Source organism: Neovison vison, chromosome 7 (assembly GCF_020171115.1).
Source record: "Neovison vison isolate M4711 chromosome 7, ASM_NN_V1, whole genome shotgun sequence".
Classification (NCBI taxonomy): Eukaryota; Metazoa; Chordata; class Mammalia; order Carnivora; family Mustelidae; genus Neogale; species Neogale vison.
The window spans coordinates 26,640,559-26,658,869 of record NC_058097.1 but is presented as its reverse complement, the minus strand read 5'-3'; the positions used below and the strand labels follow the sequence as shown (position 1 = coordinate 26,658,869).

At 47.8% G+C, this 18,311-nt stretch overlaps 2 non-coding genes across 2 annotated transcripts; one reads left to right on the top strand and one right to left on the bottom strand.

The window, feature by feature from the left end:
* The first annotated feature begins 10,251 nt into the window (after window positions 1-10,251).
* On the top strand, window positions 10,252-10,334 carry TRNAL-CAG. The gene has a single exon. It is a non-coding gene; the product is annotated as a tRNA-Leu (tRNA).
* Window positions 10,335-10,580: 246 nt separating this feature from the next.
* TRNAL-CAG lies at window positions 10,581-10,663 on the bottom strand. Its single transcript has one exon. It is a non-coding gene; the product is annotated as a tRNA-Leu (tRNA).
* Between the last annotated feature and the right edge of the window lie 7,648 nt (window positions 10,664-18,311).

The window sequence follows — 18,311 nt, the reverse complement described above, 5'->3', positions numbered from 1 at the left end:
CCGCGGTCAGTGAGACGACTCCGCCACAGCCAGCTTGGAGAGCCGCACTTTTCTCTCCCAAGGAAAGCCACCTCCTGGGAATCTCCCTCAGCGTCGGTGCGGCTTTCACCGATGCTCCGGCCCCTGCCAGCCGGTCACTTCCAAGCTGGAGGTAAGCGGGGCTGGGGAAGCGCAGTACTCCCAGGCCTCTCCTGGATGCCTCTCCTGGATGCCTCTCCTGGATGCCTCTCCTGGATGCCTCTAGGGGCCTCTCTGAAGTTTCTCCTTACAGCGTGAGCCGCATCTCTGCAGGAGTCCTGGGAGATGGGACCCGGCACCCAGGAGGTGAGGGTCTGAGTTGACTGAGGTTGCTCGTGACTCAATTTACGAGGTTTCCACTTCTGAACATACTAAGCAGTAACTTAGAAGATCATTGAGCCTCGGCTTCCTGTCTGTAATAGAGGGATATGAAAGGACCTCACTTCATAGAAGCTCCTGGCACAACGTGACAAGGGCATGAGTGAGGGGCATTCACAAGGTGGGAGATGATGTTGGAGTTATGGTCTCATTACTCCATCTGCCCCCTGAAATGCGTGTGCGCGTGCACACACACACATTCACACGCACACACAAACCCCCTTCAGGCCATAAAGGCTTGCACACATAATTTATCAACCAGTGTTTGCAGAACCTCTACTATAGGTCAGGCCCTATCCTAGTCTCTGGGGATACAGCAGGTACAAGCCAGGCAAGGCTTCTCTGATCCCACTTTCTACTGGGTATGACAAGTGATAGACTGGGAAGAAAAAACGTCAGTGACGTAAAATAGATGTGACGGAGATGGCCAGGAGGCAATTTTTAGATAAACTGGCCGGAGAAGACCTCTCAGAGAGGTGACGTTTAGGCAGAGAGCTGAATTATCAGTAGGGCCGGCCTTGGAAAGAACTTAGTAAGTGCAAAGGCCCTGGAGCTAGAGGAAGCCAGACAGTTTGAGGATCATTGGTGGGGTGGGGGTAACATGAGCAAGGGGGGAGGCTCAGCAGGTAGGCAGGGACCAGTTCCCAGAGGGCTATTTAGATGATGGTCCTATTAGTTTCCTATGGCTGCCACCTGACTGTGGTATCTTTAAAAAAAAAACAAAAACAAACAACAACAACAACAAAACCAACCCAGAAATGTATTCCCGTATAGTTCTAGAGGTCTGAAATCGGAAATCAGTTTCAGTTAGCCAAAATCAAGGTGTCAGCAGAGCCGCTCTTCCTCTGAAGGGTCTAGAGGAGAATCTGTTTCTTGCATTTCCAGTTCCTGGTGGTTGCTTCTGGCACTCCTTGACCTGTGACCTCATCTCCTGAGTCTCTGCCTCAAGCATCACATTGATGACTTCTCTTCTGTATGGATCAAATCTCTCTTGGTCGCCCTTGTAAAGACAGCTGTGATTGGGTTAAGGTCCACCCAGGTAATCTAGGATGACCTCCCACCTCAAGAACCTTAATTTAATCTGCAAGGACCCTTTTTTCTTTATACAGTAAAATGCACAGATTCCAGGGATAGGGTCTGAGACATTTGGGTAGTTATTTTTCTGCCTACTCAGTAACGGAGGAGAGAGGTTAGCATTTTATTTTAAGGCCTGGTGGGTTTCACCTACCCTGGATGTCCTACCCCTTCGCCACAAGGCCCCTGAGACCCTCCTCCCCACCCCACAGGCAGTGGGCACTTGAATTGAGCGGTGCTTCTTGGTAGCTGCAAACCCAGAGACCAGCCTCCCTGTACACTGCACAAGGCCAAGTGCAGAAGAACAAAGCTCTTGGGTAAACCTTTAATTTTATTATGACACAGAAAACAGTAAGATGATTGTTTCCGAGGCAGAGTCTAAAACAGTAGAGTGTTTTTGTTTTGGTTTTGGTTTAGATTTTGTTTTTTTGGTTAATCCCACTTTCATTCCTTTCAAATGGCAGCAAGCAAGAAGTCAATTACTGCATTGTTTTTTACTTTGACATTTTCTTCCAGACCAGCTTCACTCTCGCCCTTAGTCAGAAAAAGTGGGAAGGAACCTGTCCCCAGGCTGGAACCTGCCACCCACCCAGAGTCCCCACTGGCGCCTTAGAAGTTCTGGGATGGGGTGGGGGGAAAGAGAGCTGGGAATGAGGCCAGGAATGCCTGTCCTTTCCCAGGCTTGTCCCCCTCTCTGGGGTCTGAGCCAGCCATCTCCACACAGAACACATGGCTTTGTCTCAGTTCTCCTTCATTTTATAAAGACTCCCTAGTCTGACCAAGCCCCTACTGTGTGCTGGACCTCCCTCCCTTGGGGTAGGATGGGAGCATGCTGGAGAGGCAGTGGCGATTCAGGCACTGAGCAGATGTTTAACCTGTACCTTGGGTGTTCTGGGCCCTGAGGACAGAGCTGTGAGCCTGCAGATAAATTGATAACTATCAATTGTGGTAACATTACTTCAGGAAAAGAGCAGGGCCCCATGGGAAAGAATAGTTGAGGTTTGGGGGTTGTCAGGGAAAGTATAAACATTTAAACAGAGACCTGAAGGATGAATAGGAATCAGGCAGAGAAAGCCACCATATGTGCAAAGGCCCTGAGGTGAGAAAGACTGGGGTCTTTGAGGAAGGACAGAGGTTATTATGAGCTGAAGGGATTGAGGAGAGATGAGGTTCAGGTAGGAGCCAGGACCCAGATCACCTGGTTCTTAAACCCTTGGTAAAACAAACAAACAAAAAAACTCCTTGGTAATGGGGTGAATTATTTTTAAAAAGAAAAGAAAAAAAAAAAGACCCTTGAAGGGCAATTATATCTTTTGAGTTACAATTTTTAAAAATTCATAAAGGTTTCCCTGGTGCTCAGTCAATAACCAGCTTCCGGAAGCCAGCTCTGGGCAATATTGATTATAAGTAGCAGCTATCGATTAAACACTTTTCCAACTGGCCCTATGCTCAGTGCAATGGGGTTGGTTCAATTTCTTTAATTGCATAATTAATTCATTAATTGATTTCATTGCACATCACACACATCTTCAAAACTGCACCTTTGATGTAGTTTTGGAATATTGATGAGGTCAGGATGCAACAGCCAAGAAAGAATTCTTGAAATGTCTTTGGTGCAAAAAGGTGATTTTATGAAACCACAGGGACAGGACCTGAAGGCAGAAAGAGCTGCTCCCCTGGGGTTGTGAGGGGTGACTGATTATCTACTTGAGGATTGGGGGAGGTGAGGAAAAGGGGAGGTGTCCAAAAGGACTTTCATAGCGGCACCTGGGTGGCTCAGTTGGTTGACCAGCTACCTCCAGCTTGGGTCATGATCCTAGGATCCTGGGATTAAGCCCCACATCAGGCTCCCTCTTCATGGGGGAGCCTTCACCCTCTCCCTCTCCCTGCCGCTCCCCCTGCTTGTGCCCTTCTCTCTCTCTTTCTCTCTCTCTCTCTCAATCTGTGCCAAATAAGTTAAATATTTTTTTAAAAAAGACTTTTCGGGGGGCACCTGGGTGGCTCAGTGGGCTAAAGCCTCTGCCTTCAGCTCAGGTCATGATCTCAGGGTTCTGAGATCGAGCCCCACATCAGGCTCTCTGCTCAGGCTCTCTGCTTCCTCCTCTCTCTGCCTACTTCTGATCTGTCTCTTTCAAAGAAATAAATAAAATCTTCAAAAAAAATCTTCTAAAAAAAGACTTTCGGGGTGCCTGGGTGACTCAGTGGGTTAAGCCTCTGCCTTTGGCTCAGGTCATGATCTCAAGGTCCTGGGATGCAGGCTCTCTGCTCAGTGGGGAGCCTGCTTTCCCACCTACTTGTGATCTCTCTGACAAATAAATAAATAAAATCTTTAAAAATAAAAAAATAAAAAGATTTTCATATGCTAAAGAAGACCCTTAGGATACTGGAGGCCTTGCTATTATCAAGTTAAGGTTGTTTTTCACTGTAGCAAAGCATTAACATTAAGAGAGTTGGAAGTTTCCTGGGGGACTGTCACACATAACCCCCACCCCTGGAGGGGGTGGTCGGTGGGGGAGGGGGCTTTGTTCTCAGCTTCCCTTCTGCTTTTTCCTCACCTTTACTTCCAGCTAATCACTGAGAAGAATTTGAGTAGCCTAGCTTTTCTTTTTCTTTTCTTTTTTTTTTTTTTTAAGTAAACTTTACACCCACTGTGGGGCTCAAACTTACAAGCTTGAGATTGAGAAGAGTATGCTCTTCCAACCTAGCCAACCAGGCACCCCTCCTGGCTTATCTTGTCTTTTCTTCCCTCACTACCACATGACATGGAGAAATGTAGAGACTTGCTTTGTAAGTATTTAAAAAAAAAAAAACTTTTTTAACCAAAAAATAAGATTATACTATATATACTGAAACTTGACTTGTACTTAACAACTTGGAAATTTCAATTTCACACGAAGGGTGGCCTCATCCTTCTTACATGTTGTGTAATACTTGATAGAGTGGCTTCTACCTAATCTCCTATCCCTTCCCAACTGATAGACGGGTGAGTTCCAATAGTTCCTCATTACTAGTAATATTATATAAGCCTTCTTATTTACATATGATAGCTCACGTGTGAGATTATCTGTGGATCCAGTGTTAAAAGCAGAACCACTGGACTGAAGAGTATTTGCATGTTTTTTTTTTATACATACTGCCACATTTTTATAGATACTCCAAAAGATGCCCACTTTTGGAAGTGGGAGGAAGAGGAAGCTTAATTATTTGCCCCACCTATGATATGTGTGATGAGCATTGAAAAAAAAGGTCTCATTGTTAACATTGGAATTTCCTTTGGCATTAGCTAGTGGGGCTGAGTTTCTTCTTAAGCTTATTGGCCATTTGTATTTCTTTTTCCTCAAATTTAAGGTGTGAACACTTTGCCCTGGCGTAGTAAGGAATTTATGTTTGCCCAAAGAGAGGTCTGGCCTTTGCCCTCAGCTTCTGGGAGGTCATCTCTAAAGCTTTGGAAAGTTCTGCCCCAGAGAAGTCTTCGTTCAGGGCGGGGTCTGGTCACACCTAACAGTGTGGTTTGGGGAACTTGATATCAGCTTGTTTCACTCCACCTGGAAAAGTTGGAAACAGGTCAGCTCTGTGGGCAGTCGGTCACCTGTGGCCACAGGAGGAAGATCCTGTAAAGATTGTGGACACCAAAGTGGCAAGTTTACCTGGTCAGTTTTGCTCCACAGTCACACATCAGTGCTGAGGAAATAGTGCATGGAATCCATGATTCCCTGGGAAGGGGACAACCATTTGGAATCTAAAAGTCACCGTTTTAAAAATTACACAAGTCCTCAGTTTCAGTATGTTCACTGTAGTGAACCATCATCACTATTTAATTCCGGAACATTTCCATCAGTCCCCTGTGCCCTTCCATTGGCTGATTCTTATCTATCTCTTTTAGTAGTGAACAACTGTCACTGTGAGTGTGACAGTCGTCAAGGCTTTTGGTGAGTCCTTCTAACTAATGGATGTTTGCACCTGAGGGTGGTCTGGGGGACGCCCTGAACTCTGCCATCCTTGGAAGTGGCAGTGGTCTTGTGCTTTACTGGGCTCCCTCCCTGTTTGTGGTTTTCAAATGGTATAAGCTCTTTTTCTATTTTGCATACTCTGTTGCCTTCATATGTTGCCCTTGTTTTCTCCTACTTCGTCTCTCCCACTCTGTAGCATTATGACAAATTTGTACAGGCATGTGAACACCACCAAGATTAAAGATCACCCCAAGAGTGCCTTTGTGACCTCCACCTTGGCCCCAAACAACTACTGATTTGTTTTCTGTCATTGTTATTTTGCCTCCACTAGAATGTCTAGCAAAAAGAGATACTGCAGGTGTTTTTCAAGATCTTGAGATGAGATTATCCTAGAATATCTGGGTGGATGGTAAATCTAATCACTGTGTCCTTATAAGGAGGAGGTAGGGGCGATGGCTGGCTTAGTCAGTGGAGCATGTGATTCTTGATCTCCAGGTCCTGAGTTCAAGCCCCACCTTGTGTGTAAAGATTACTTTAAAAAAAAAAAAAAAAAAAAAAAAAAAGGAGGAGGAGGCAGAGAGAGATGGGAGATTTGGATAGACAAGAAGGCAATGTGAATATGGAAAGAGAGATCAATCACTTGGAGCACCCAGGAGCCAAGCAAGGAAAGCCTGTAGACTTTAAGAATGGAAGAGGCAAGGAGTGGGTTCTCCCTGCAGCCTCCAGAAGCTTCCAGCCCCACTGACACTGATTTAGACACTTATGACTCATTTTGGACTCCAGAATTACAATAATTTTTTTTTAAGATTTTATTTATTTATTTGACAGAGAGAGATCACAAGTAGGCAGAGAGGCCGGCAGAGAGGGGGGCAGAGAGGGGGGAAGCAGGCTCCCTGCTGAGCAGAGAGCCCGACATGGGACTTGATCCCAGGACCCTGGGATCATGACCTGAACCAAAGGCAGAGGCTTTAACCCACTGAGCCACCCAGGTGCCTCTAAAATAAATTTTTAAAAACAAAGAATAAAAGAATTAAAAAAAATAAATTTGTGTTTTTTAAAGCCACTGTTCCTGATAATTCCTTAGAGCAGCAAGAAGAAACTGATACAGTAGTCCTTTGTGAAAAGCTCCTTCATGTAACATAAAGCTCTTGAAATTCATCTGTGCTATTGAGCATAGTTTGATTGTTTCTTTTTATTTATTTATTTTTTTAAAAGAATTTATTTATTTATTTGACAGAGAGATCACAAGTAGGCAGAGAGAGAGAGGAGGGAGCAGGCTCCCTGCTGAGCAGAGAGCCCGATGCGGGACTCGATCCCAGGACCCTGAGATCATGACCCGAGCCGCAGGCAGTGGCTTAACCCACTGAGCCACCTAGGCACCCCTGATTGTTTCTTTTTAATGCTGACTGTATTCTATTGTATTGACAGAGCACAATATCTTTATCCATTCACTGGTTGATGGGCATTTGGGTTCTTTCCGGTTTGGGTGGCTAGGAAAATCCCAGGGTCCTGGGATTGAGCCCTGCTTCGGGCTCCCTGATCAGCAAGGGAGCCTGCATCTCCCTCTGCCTGTGCTCCCCCTGCCTGTGCTCTCTCTCTCTCTGGTAAATGAATAATTTTTTTTTTAATTATAAAAAGCTGCTATGAATATTTGCATTCAAGTTTTTTTTGTCAACATATGTTTTCATCTCTCTTGCTTAAATACCTAGGAGTACAATTGTTGGAGTATATTTTTCCAAAGTGGCTGCTCATCATTTGTTTTACAGATGAGCAAACAAGCTGGAGAAAGGGCAGAAACTTGCCCAGGGTCACCAACTGAATTAGAGACCTCAGCAGAACTAGAATCAAGGTCTACAGCTTCTCATCCCCAGCAGGGATCCTGCATGAGAGGCAGGCCTGCGGGCACGTCTCCCCATTTCTATAACTGTAATTTCTATCTCCCCATTTCTATAACTATAATTCTGGCTGTCTGCTTTTGCCCCTTCCTACCTCTTCTCCCCTCATCCAGCGCCCCAGGACCTGGAAACCAGAGCATGTTTCAGTCCATTGCCGTCCCCATCCCAGGAGGTATGAACTACTGATGGGAGAGGCTTGGGGAATGGGCACCACTAACAAGAACCCCTCCCTTTAGAATCTGAGGACACCTCCCTCTAGCAGTGACCTTTGTGCAGAATGTGAGGTAATTTTTGATGGTCCAGGGGCAGTTATCAAGTACTTCCAGGGCTTCATTTCAAGCACTTTGTTTTTAACTTTGCTTCCAATCTAATTATGTCAATGAGAAAGCCTCCTTTGGTACTGATTTTTTTTTTTTAAGTTTTTTTTTAATAGTAGGAAACTTTTTTTTTTTAAGATTTTATTTATTTATTTATTTGAGAGAGCGAGAGAATGAGAAAGAGAGAAAAGAGAGCATGAGAAGAGAGCGGTCAGGGGAAGAAGCAGACTCCGAGCCTGATGAGGGACTTGATTCTGGGACTTCAGGATCATGACCTGAGCTGGAGGCAGTTGCTTAACCAACAGAGCCACCCAGGTGCCCCAAGATTTTTTTTTAAAAGATTTTATTTATTTATTTGACAGAGAGACAGCAAGAGAGGGAATACAAGCAGGGGGAGTGGGAGAGGGAGAGAAGCAGGCTCCCTGCAGGGAGCCCACTGCAGGGCTCCATCCCAGGACCCTGGGATCGTGACCTGAGCTGAAGACATATGGTTAACAACTGAGCCACCCAGGCACTCCGATATGTATTTACAACTAATTCTGTTCATCTCTTTTTAGTGAACAAAGATTCTGGCTAGAATTTAATGGCAGGGATTTGTTCCCACTAAGCTTATTTTTATTGTGACCTTCTATTTAAGAGGAAGCATGCAAGTTTCCTATTATAACCATATTATAACATTCTTCTCAAAATACATTTACTACAGTTTTAAAAATGAGGCCATTCCAAGAAAATATTTAGTTTTTTAAAAGTGCACACAACTCTTGCATATATGGTCAAATAGTCTACCAGGGGTGTCAAAACCATTCGGTAGGAAAGAGGCAGGCTTTCAATATACAGCTGGGAAAATGGGAGGTCCACATGCAAAAAAAAAAAAAAAAAAAAGAAAGAAAGAAAAGAAAAGAAAAAAAGAAAGGAAAAAAAGATGAAGCTGGACTTAACGTGAAAATGATCTAGAAGCCTGGCTGGCTCAGTCAGTGTGACCCTTTCTTGGGGTCCTGAGTTCAAGCCCCACATTGGGTGTAGAAATTACCTAAGTAAAAAAAAAAATTTTTTTTTTAAAGCAACAACACAAAGACCTAAACATTAAGTCTAAAACTGTAAAATTCTTAGAAGAAAACATGCAGGGAAAATCTTCATGACTTTGGATTTGGCAATGATTTCTAGGGTATGATGCCAAAGGCACAGGCAACAAAAGTAAACATAAATTGAACAATATAAAAATTAAATTTTCTGTGCATCAAAGGATACAATATGTGAAGTGGTGGGTTATGGATTGCGGGAAAATATTCGCCAATCATATATCAGACTCGAGGGGCTACTTTATGGAATACGCAAAGAACACCCTACAACTCAATCACAAAATCAAAGTGAAAAAAATGGGCAAAAGATTTGACTAGACATTTCTCTAAATAAGATATACACATGGCCAACAAGCATATGAAAAATACTCAACAACACTAATCATTAAGGAAATGCAAATCAAAACCACAATGAGATATCCCCTCACATTCAGCGTGGAGCCCCACGAATACAGGGACTCTCCAATCCCCTCTCTGGCTTTTCCACCAAGATGCTACTCAAGCCTTGTCTTCAGTGCCTCCAGTGGCCCTGACCTCACTCCCAGTGGCAGGCACCCTGTTTCCTTTCCAACAAGCTCTCTTTTCCTTCTTTCCTCCTTCCTGCACTAGCAGGAGGAGCAGGTAGAGGCAGAAGGAGAAGCCGGCTCCCCGCTGAGCAAGGACCCACCCCCCCACCCCCCGCCCAGTCGGGGCTCACTTCCAGAACCCTGGGATCGTGACCCCAGCTGAAGGCAGAGTTTTAACCAACTGAGCCACCCAGGCGCCCCCAAGATTTTTTTTTCCTATGGAAAACTTCCTCTGTAACGACCCACCCATTGCCTGTCCACCTCAAACCCCAGTTCCTGGAACAAAAAAGGACAGACGGACACAATCCCAACCCCTTGTACAAATTAGGCTTTTGTAGACACATAAATGGTCTCCTCTTCAAATTAAACAGCCTCCAGCTTTTCCCCTGCTCAGTGTATCAAAAAGGTGTAAAAGCCATCTTTCTCTGCATGCGGTTCCAGTTAAACAGGTGTAGAATGCGAGCCCACGGCTTCCAGTCCCGAGGAGTTCATGGCAAAGTCCATCTCAGAGCACCTCCCTTCCAAAAAGAATTGCCTAAACCACCGCCCCCCTCATCCCCTCACCCCCTCACCCCGCAATAGTCCCGACCTTTGCCACCGATAATGGCAGTCGTTAAAAATAATAGCACATCTTCAGCTTCCGAACTTTGGCGAGTGACCAGAATTTAACTATAGTTTTGTTTCCATTTTGTTAATTTTTAGGATTATTTTTTGATCGATGGCCAGGGAAACTGATTTTTCGTTTTCTGCTCAGGCTTCAGTTTCCATTTAATTTCATACGTAGAAAAAAGTCCGACTCATTTGAAGAATAACAGTTAAGTCTCGGTAACACGGGTCGTTTTTATCCGTGGACGCCTAAGACCGTCCGTGCAGACCCGGAGTGGCCAGCTTACCTCATAGGTCTTGGCTGGTTTCCAAGCCACGTGGCACGGAAATAGCAACTACATCGAGTCTTTCCAGCCGCTTTTTCGGAAGTCAGGATGGCCGAGCGGTCTAAGGCGCTGCGTTCAGGTCGCAGTCTCCCCTGGAGGCGTGGGTTCGAATCCCACTTCTGACAATTCCGAACTTTTTCTCTTTTTCGTTGCAATCTTAGAGGAGATTGCGTACGTTTGACAACTCTAAGAATGGACCTGCGTTATGATCCGGGCTTGCTTTTTACAGTCTCAAGTCAAATAAATGTCATTACGAAGAAGGTGCCCGTCAAGAAGGAAATACTTGTTTTGTAAGGCGATTAAATAGAACTCTCCGAAGGTAAAGTATCACCTAGTAGATCTGTAACTGTTGGTGAAAAGCAAAAGAGGCTTGTCAGGAGTGGGATTCGAACCCACGCCTCCAGGGGAGACTGCGACCTGAACGCAGCGCCTTAGACCGCTCGGCCATCCTGACTGTTGCAACCCAGCTTTGCAAGCAAACCTCTTCGGAATAGCTCTAGTGTGCGCATGCGTAGCGAATAGCCGCGTTGTGGGGAGGGCGGGGGCGGGCTTTGTATCGCGCGGAGTGTTGGGAAGAAGTAGAAAGACGCGCCCGCTCGAAGGGGCGGGGCGAAATGGGACTGTGACCGACCGAGCGAGGTGACTGACGGCAGAGGGCGCGCGCGGCGCGCTGGAGAATCGGGGACTCCGACTCGCAGGCATGCGTGCCTTCGACCGGCACAGTTTATGCAGGCGTGCATTCATTTACAATTCAAGTCGGCTTCGAGACTGGCGTATCTGCCACACTTCCTGTGCTTTTCCTGCACGAAGCCGTCAAACCCGCCTTCCCGCGCCGGCTGGGAGATCTCTGCTTTCGCCCGCACCAGTTGAAATCCGGATTTCCGAAGGTCTGATAGCACGCATCTCGCGTTCTCCTTCCGAACGTTTGCCGAAACGGCAACTTCCCATTTATATGTGTGTTACAGCCATTTATTCAGGTTCCCGGTCACACCGCGTCCCGCAGCGACACAGCGGGATACGCGCTGTGTTCCTGACCGTGTCCCTAGAGCCCGAACCGGGTTTGGCTCGAAGTAGGCGCGCAGGGAATGTCTGTGGATTAATCCTTCCCTCGCCTCCCCCTTCCTGGATTCTGTCGTGCGGTGATTCACGTTTCCTCCCCGGCCACCGCCCCTCGTCCGCACGCCCCGGCGCGGTGGGAAGCAGATCCCGACCTCCGCAGCACCTTCCGCCGGGCGCCTCCATAACCCCAGACTTGGGCATGTCCTCGGTTCCGTCTAGGGACCAAAAGACTTATGCGTCCCGAGGGCCCCTTTCTCCAGGGGATTTCCGAGAAGGAAAAGGGCACTTCCACCCTCCCAGGATGTCATACGCCCCCGTTGACCCGCTCCCTCTCCCTCCAGTCCCCAGGCCCTGAAGATGAAGTTCCTAAAGGCGGGCAGGAAGGGGTGGAGGTAGGGAGGACAGGAGACAGAGGTTCTGTCGAGGCGGGGCCCCTGACTGGCTGTGTACCCTGGGTCTGAAAGGTGACTGAGGGTGACTTCTGTGAGCTGACCCTGGACCCTCGACCCTGGAATCAGAGACGGGGGACAGACTCAGAGACTGTGAGTAGTGGAGTCACGCTTGTCCCGCAGTGCCCTCTGACTCACCAGAGATGGTGTCACAGAGCAGCCTCAGGCAGGGAACATTCCCTACCAACCCGAGCTCAGGACCCTTTCCGGCCCTTAGGGCTTAGGATGCCAAGGGGTGGTCCGACTTCTCGGGTATGCAGAGGTCCTGATTCTTTAATGGGTGATGAACCTCCCCATCCCCTTTCCTTTTCACAAATGCCCCCTCCTCACTGGGTGTCAGAATTTATTTCTTCGGGTTCAGCAAGGACCTCTTTTGCATCTTCTCCTGAAATACAAATTGCCCTGGACACTGGAAAGGGCATCCACAAACATTTAGGGAACACTTGCTATGTGCCAGACACTCTTTTAGATGCTGTTAAGAAACAGAATTTCTGTCCTCACGATACATTTAAGCATGGGGTGAAGGGAAAGAGAGAAGACAGAGGTGAATGGCAAAATGTCAAAGAAGGTCAGGTGCTGATCCTTGCAGGACAGAGGATGTGTTAGGAAACTTGCAACCAGGTATCCTATAAGGTAGCCAGCAATCCTGTCTGGGGCACCATTTCTGGCCATCTGATTTGATAGGGCTTTTCATGACTTCTACATACAAATGAATCTTGTCCATAGCGATGTAAGTGGATTTTGTTGGGGTAGAATGCAATTAATGAGTGCCTCCTGGATATTTTCCCCATCTACTTATAAATTCATTTCATCATTCCTGATTGTCAATATGCATGTGTCTTTAAAGATTTATTGATTAGAGTGAGGAGAAGGGATAGAGGGTGACAGAGATAATCCTAACCAGACATCCCTCCAGCTCAGAGCCCTAGGCAGGGCTTGATCCCAGGATCCTGATATTGTGACCTGAGCTGAAATACAAAGTTGGAGGCTCAACTGACTGAGCCACCTGAGCACCCGATACATGTATCTTTGATTTCTCCTTAGAACAAGTTGTAATGGGGCACCTGGGTGGCTCAGTGGGTTAAAGCCTCTGCTTGGGTCATGATCCTGGGGTCTTGAGATGGAGCCCCATGTTGGGCTCTCTGCTCTGCTTCCCCCTCTCTCTCTGTGCCTGCCTCTCTGCCTACTTGTGATCTCTGTCTGTCAAATAAATAAATAAAATTAAAAACAACAACAAGTTGTAGCATCTTACTGGTTTCCTCAAAATTAATGAATTGCAAGAAATCTTTGACTTGTATTCATTGTATACTTTTATGAGAATCGTGATTTTATCCTAAAAAACAATCTCCTTTAACCATGATCAAGAAAGACTAGAAGCTCTCATAGGAAGCGCGGTAAAGGAGGGCCTCTCTGAGGAGGTGATGCTGAATTTGAAAGGGAGAGACTAGATCAAAGCTGGTGGCATTCTTCATGGAAGGCATAGCCAATGCAAAGGTCCTGAGGCAGAGAGGAGTGTGGTCTGTTGGAGGGACAGCAAGCTGGTGGGACAAGGGTAAGGATGGAAGAGGCTGAAGTCTATGTCACTCAGGGCTGGGATGCCAGGGAGGGGAATTTGGATTTTCTACTCTGTGTGATGGTGTCACTGGAGTGCTTTCAGCAGGGCAGTGATCCTAACTGGATCCTTTGAAAACGATCCCTTTGGCTGCTGTGTGAAGGGGAGATGTGAGAAGCCAAGAGAAAAATCAGAGCCCCGGGAAAGGCCATGAGAGATGAGGTGGCTAGACCAGGGTAGTGAAGACTGCAAAAGGTGGCTGAATTCAAGATTCAAGGTGTGTTCTCGTGGTAAAAAGAACTAGTCTTGCTGGCTGGCTGGTATGCGTGTTGGGGTGCAGATGTGGAGAGACTCGACACGGGATGGGACAGAAAGTCACTAAGGCCATGGCGGGATCAGGTTACCAGATACAACTTTTCTTTAAGGCAAGTGCATGAGACAGGCGCTGCTAGCTCCCCACTCCTGCCCCATTGCAGGAAGCTCAGACTCAGAGAGTCTGAATGACTTGCCAGGGTCCTCTGGAAGCTCCAGAAGCCTCTGGAACCACCCCCACCCTGCCAAGTTTTATACCACCAACCTTCCTGATTGTGTATTATTTTGGAGATGGAGTCCAAGTCAGCCCCTTTCTGCCTGCTGCCCTCCGAGCCTGGCTGGGAGAAAGTGCTCACTGGAGGGGGATCAGTGCTGGAGCTCTGCTCAGCCCTGTCTTCCAGGTTTGGCTGGATGGTCAGCTGTCCTCCCTCCACACTTTTTTTTTTTTTTTTGGTAAAGATTTTATTTATTTGACACAGAGAGAGATCACAAGTAGGCAGAGAGGCAGGCAGAGAAAGAAGGGGAAGCAGGCTCCCTGCAGAGCAGGGAGCAGACCCTGAGACCATGACCTGAGCCAAAGGCAGAGGCTTTAACCCACGGAGCCACCCAGGCGCCCCCCTCCACACTTTTAAGGTTCCAGACTCCTGGCCTGGAGGAAGGCTTTTAGGATCCTATTCCAGCCTCAGGCCCCCAAGACCAAAAAATGGGAAAGGAGGAATCCTGTTTCTCATTTTCCCTGCTTATCAGCAGCCTAGATATCAACACTGGACGGTAGAGGGACAGGCCTCACCCAGTCCCCACTGTAGGCCTTTGTCCAACCTGAAAGAGGAAAGTCCCCTGAGCTCAGCCTGGGAAGTCCACCAGCATCTGGGGATGCCCCAGTCTGGCTCTTCCTGTGCTCAGCCCCAGTTAGTGTGGATGGAATCAGTGGCCAGTTGGCAAGCCAGTGCTCAGCCAGCTGAGGGGCCCGCAAGGGGGATCCTAGCATCCCTGTGACCTTGGCACACATCACCACCTCTGCCTAGGATAAGAGTGGCAGGAAACAGAGTTTTATGAATGCTTTTTTTACACCCATTCACTTGATGTTCCTAACGGTACCACAGCATAGGTTGTCACGGCTCCTCTTTCACAGAGAAGGACAATGAAGCTCAAAGAGGCCAAGTAACTTACCCAGATTTGCCCAGCAGATAAGTAGAGCCTGATTTTTCTGGCTCAGTGCCCCTTCTGGACTACTACTGGGGGCCTAGAACTGTGATAGGTGCTTTTCTTTACATTGTCTTCTTTAACAACAACAAAACCCAAAAACCCTAATGAAGGTTGCCAAGTGGCCAGTGAGACTTTGTGATGTTATTTTTACTCCTGTTTTTATTCTTGGAGGAGACTTAAAAGAAAGGGTAGGTTTTTCCCAGCAAACCAGGCCAAGCAGAATGACCAAGTATTTGTGTTGAGGCTCTGGTTTCCTTGGCAAAGGTTGGGGGACAGAAATCATCAGGCGCTACTAGCAAAGCCCTGCCAAGGCCCTGGTTTGGGCCGAGTGGGGAGCCCAGGGGTGAAGTGGATGATGCAGGCGTGGATCACTGATGGGATGGGATGGGAACGGCTCGGTCCGCCCAAGTCCAGCAGGTGGATGGCCCGGTTTCCCGATTTTGAATGGGTCAGGTGGACAGTGGTGACCAGAATGGACCAAAGGCCAGGAACTTACTTCCAAGTCCTCTGGATCACTTATCATGCCTCTAGAGCCTCTGGTCGCCCTACAAAGAGAACCCTAGGAATGGGGCAGACCCTGTAGCTCACCACTCGGATAAACAAGGGGCACAGAGCCTATTTTAACCCGAGTGCTTCAGCATGTGGCTGAAACCACTCTGCTGTTTGCTAGCTGTGTGACCGTAGAGGAGTTCCTTAGCTTCCCTGTTCCTTGCTTCCTCAGTTCCCTAGCTGTAAAATGAATTTAGGAATAGTGTCTGCCTCAAAGAGTTGTTGTAAAATTGAAAGAGTTAATGCACGCCGAGTAGGTAGAGTGCTGACAGAGAATTATGCCTTAGCCTAGAAAAAATAAAGCCCTATGCCGTCTTGGCCCCTGGTGGATACTGTGGGGCAAGTTTTCAGCTGTCAAGCTGACTTTGCAGAAAGAGTGTCCGTAGTGCCATCCCCTCGATCCCACAACCACAGCAGACCCCAACCAACTGCCTCATTAGAGCTAGCCTGGCTCACATCTCTAACCTCGCCTCCCATATCCTGCCCTCTACCCCCACCTGTTTCTCCAGTGCAAAAAGCCTGTTCCTTCCTGGGGCCATGGCACTGGTATTCCCTCTGTGGAGCCATTCCCCCCCACCCGCAGCTTATGTAGGACTGATTCCTTTTATCGCTCCCCTGTAGGCTCGGACGTCTCTGCTAAGTTGGCCCCTCGTCTTATCTCCCGTTTGCTCTGGCTGGCCTCCTCCTTGCAGGTGTGAACCCCCTGGGCTCATTGCTGGCTTCTTTGCTCATTGTGCCTCTCTCCTACTAGGCTCTGTGCTCGATAAAGGCAGGAGTCTGGGCCATTTTGCTCACCAGTTCCTCCCAGCAGGTAGCTCAGTGCCTTTCACACAGCAGGAGCTGCCGTATTGCAGGAGTGGATGAACAGATGGATGGTTGGGTGGATGGACGGATGGATGAGTAATTCCCTGGGTTTTCTGTCCTTCAAGGATGGAATTCAGGAAGCCTCCCCAGGTGTGGCCCCCATGACCCCTTGTGTTCCCCTCTTTGTCTCTGACCCTCATGCCAGCCCTTTGCATGGATACATCAGCTCCTTGTGCCTGTCTGGTGCTCAGGCACCTCCAGATCCCCTCACAGGCCCGATCTGCTCTGCTGCTTTCAGCTAAAAGGCTTTTGATTTCTGCTTGAGGCCTGTTTAGCCCAGGGCTTCCTCTCCAGCAGGCTGACTGCTTAGAGCAAGGGGGCAGGGTGAGGCGCTGGCTGAGGGTTAGAACCCTGGCTGGTCAGGCACACTCCCTCTGCCCACATCCGTGTGGTGGAGTAGGCTTCTGCCCTACTAGTTGGTTAGCAGGCTGCGCTGCATGCCTACCACCACCGTGGCCCCCTCCTCACTCCTGACTCCCCAGAGTCCCCCAACGCCTGGTCTGCTGCCGCGCAAATACTGTTGTCAGTCCTCATTGGCAGGTGCCACACTAGTCGTTAATTATTTTGAACGTATCCACAGGACTACATTATGGCTTTCCTGTTCTGCCTGATACCCCAGTACTCTTTGGGAGCCCCCTTTGGATTCAGTCCGGTCCTGACTCTGGCTGCCTCCCCCTCCCATTGCTCGTCCCTCTACCTCTCCACTCCAGTCTTCTGGTACCAACCTGGATCTAGCTGTGCCTGAAGCCATCCATCCCTGGTCTTTTCACATAAGACAATGTAATGCAAACTTCCACCACATGTAACCCAAATAAATACAGCCTAGATCTCTTCTGCCAACATGGAAGTCACAAGGGGGCTATTGAGGATTTGAAATGTGGCTGCGGTGAATTGAGATGGGTCGTAAACGTAATATACAAACTGGATTTCAAACAAAGTAGGACAATAAATGGAAACTATTTTATTATTAATTTATAATACCAATGACATGTCAAAGAGATCATATTTTGGCTAGATCATATTTTGGCTATGTTGCATTAAATAAAAAATATTATTAGAATTGATTTCAGCTGTTTCTATTTCCTTTTTCAGCATTGCTCCTAGGAAAATCTACTGATGTTTGTGGCTTGTGTTATCTTTCTGTCAGATAGTGCTGGGCTCCTGGCTGATCAACAGAACATCGGGAAGCAGGAGATCAGAGCCTATCCAATGAAACTAGGCAGCACCCTGGGAAAAACTCCAACAATGCCAGAGAAGGAAGGCAAAGAAGGACAGTTCTGATCTATAGGGATGGAGAGGAAGGGCATCGCAGGTAGGAGGCACCTCGTGAGCAAAGGCCTGGGAGTGGGACTCAGACAAGATGGGTCTGAGAACCAAAGGTGGCATAGAGGACACTCGAGGGTTAAGATGGGCCACTGATTCCTCCTGGGAAGCTGGGGGAAGGAGGAGTTCTTGGGGATGGTGTGGGACAAAGGGACAAGTATTTCACTTGCCCTTCAGCCACCATACATTTTCTGTATGTATCACGAGGACCCAGGGCTGGGGTAACCATCTCCCTAGCTGTGTAGAATCGGTTCTGGTCCCCGAAATGCTGGAACCCAGAATTGCAGGCTATGTCCGATGCCCACGCCCATCAAAATGGGGCTTCTGAGGCGGGAAAGAAGAGCCCCAATTCTGGGCACAAACAGGAATCAGCGGCAACAGGCCTTTCCCACCAGTGTGGAGCCAGTCAGAGCTCTCACATTTCCTCCAGAAATTCTTTCATCTTCAAATAGCTGCGGATTTTCCTCTGAACTTTTGTTATGCCTACCACTTTCTGTTTTATCTAGGAAACAGAACACTGTTTTTTTGTTTCTGTTTCCTGCAGTGCCTTTCTATGGCCACTGGGATCCAGATTCTAGGAGAAATACTCATGTCCTAGGGACCTCAACAGAGGGTAAGGATATGCCAGCAGGGGCCTGGGAGGTGACAGTGGACTCTTGGAGTCCCAGGAGTCCTTGCTGAGTCATACAAAATCAGGGTGCCCATGCCAGAGCCTCCCCGGGGTAGCAATGCTCCCCAAATTTACTACTTCTGCAGTGCAAAAGAAGTAGTAAATGAGGGGACACCTG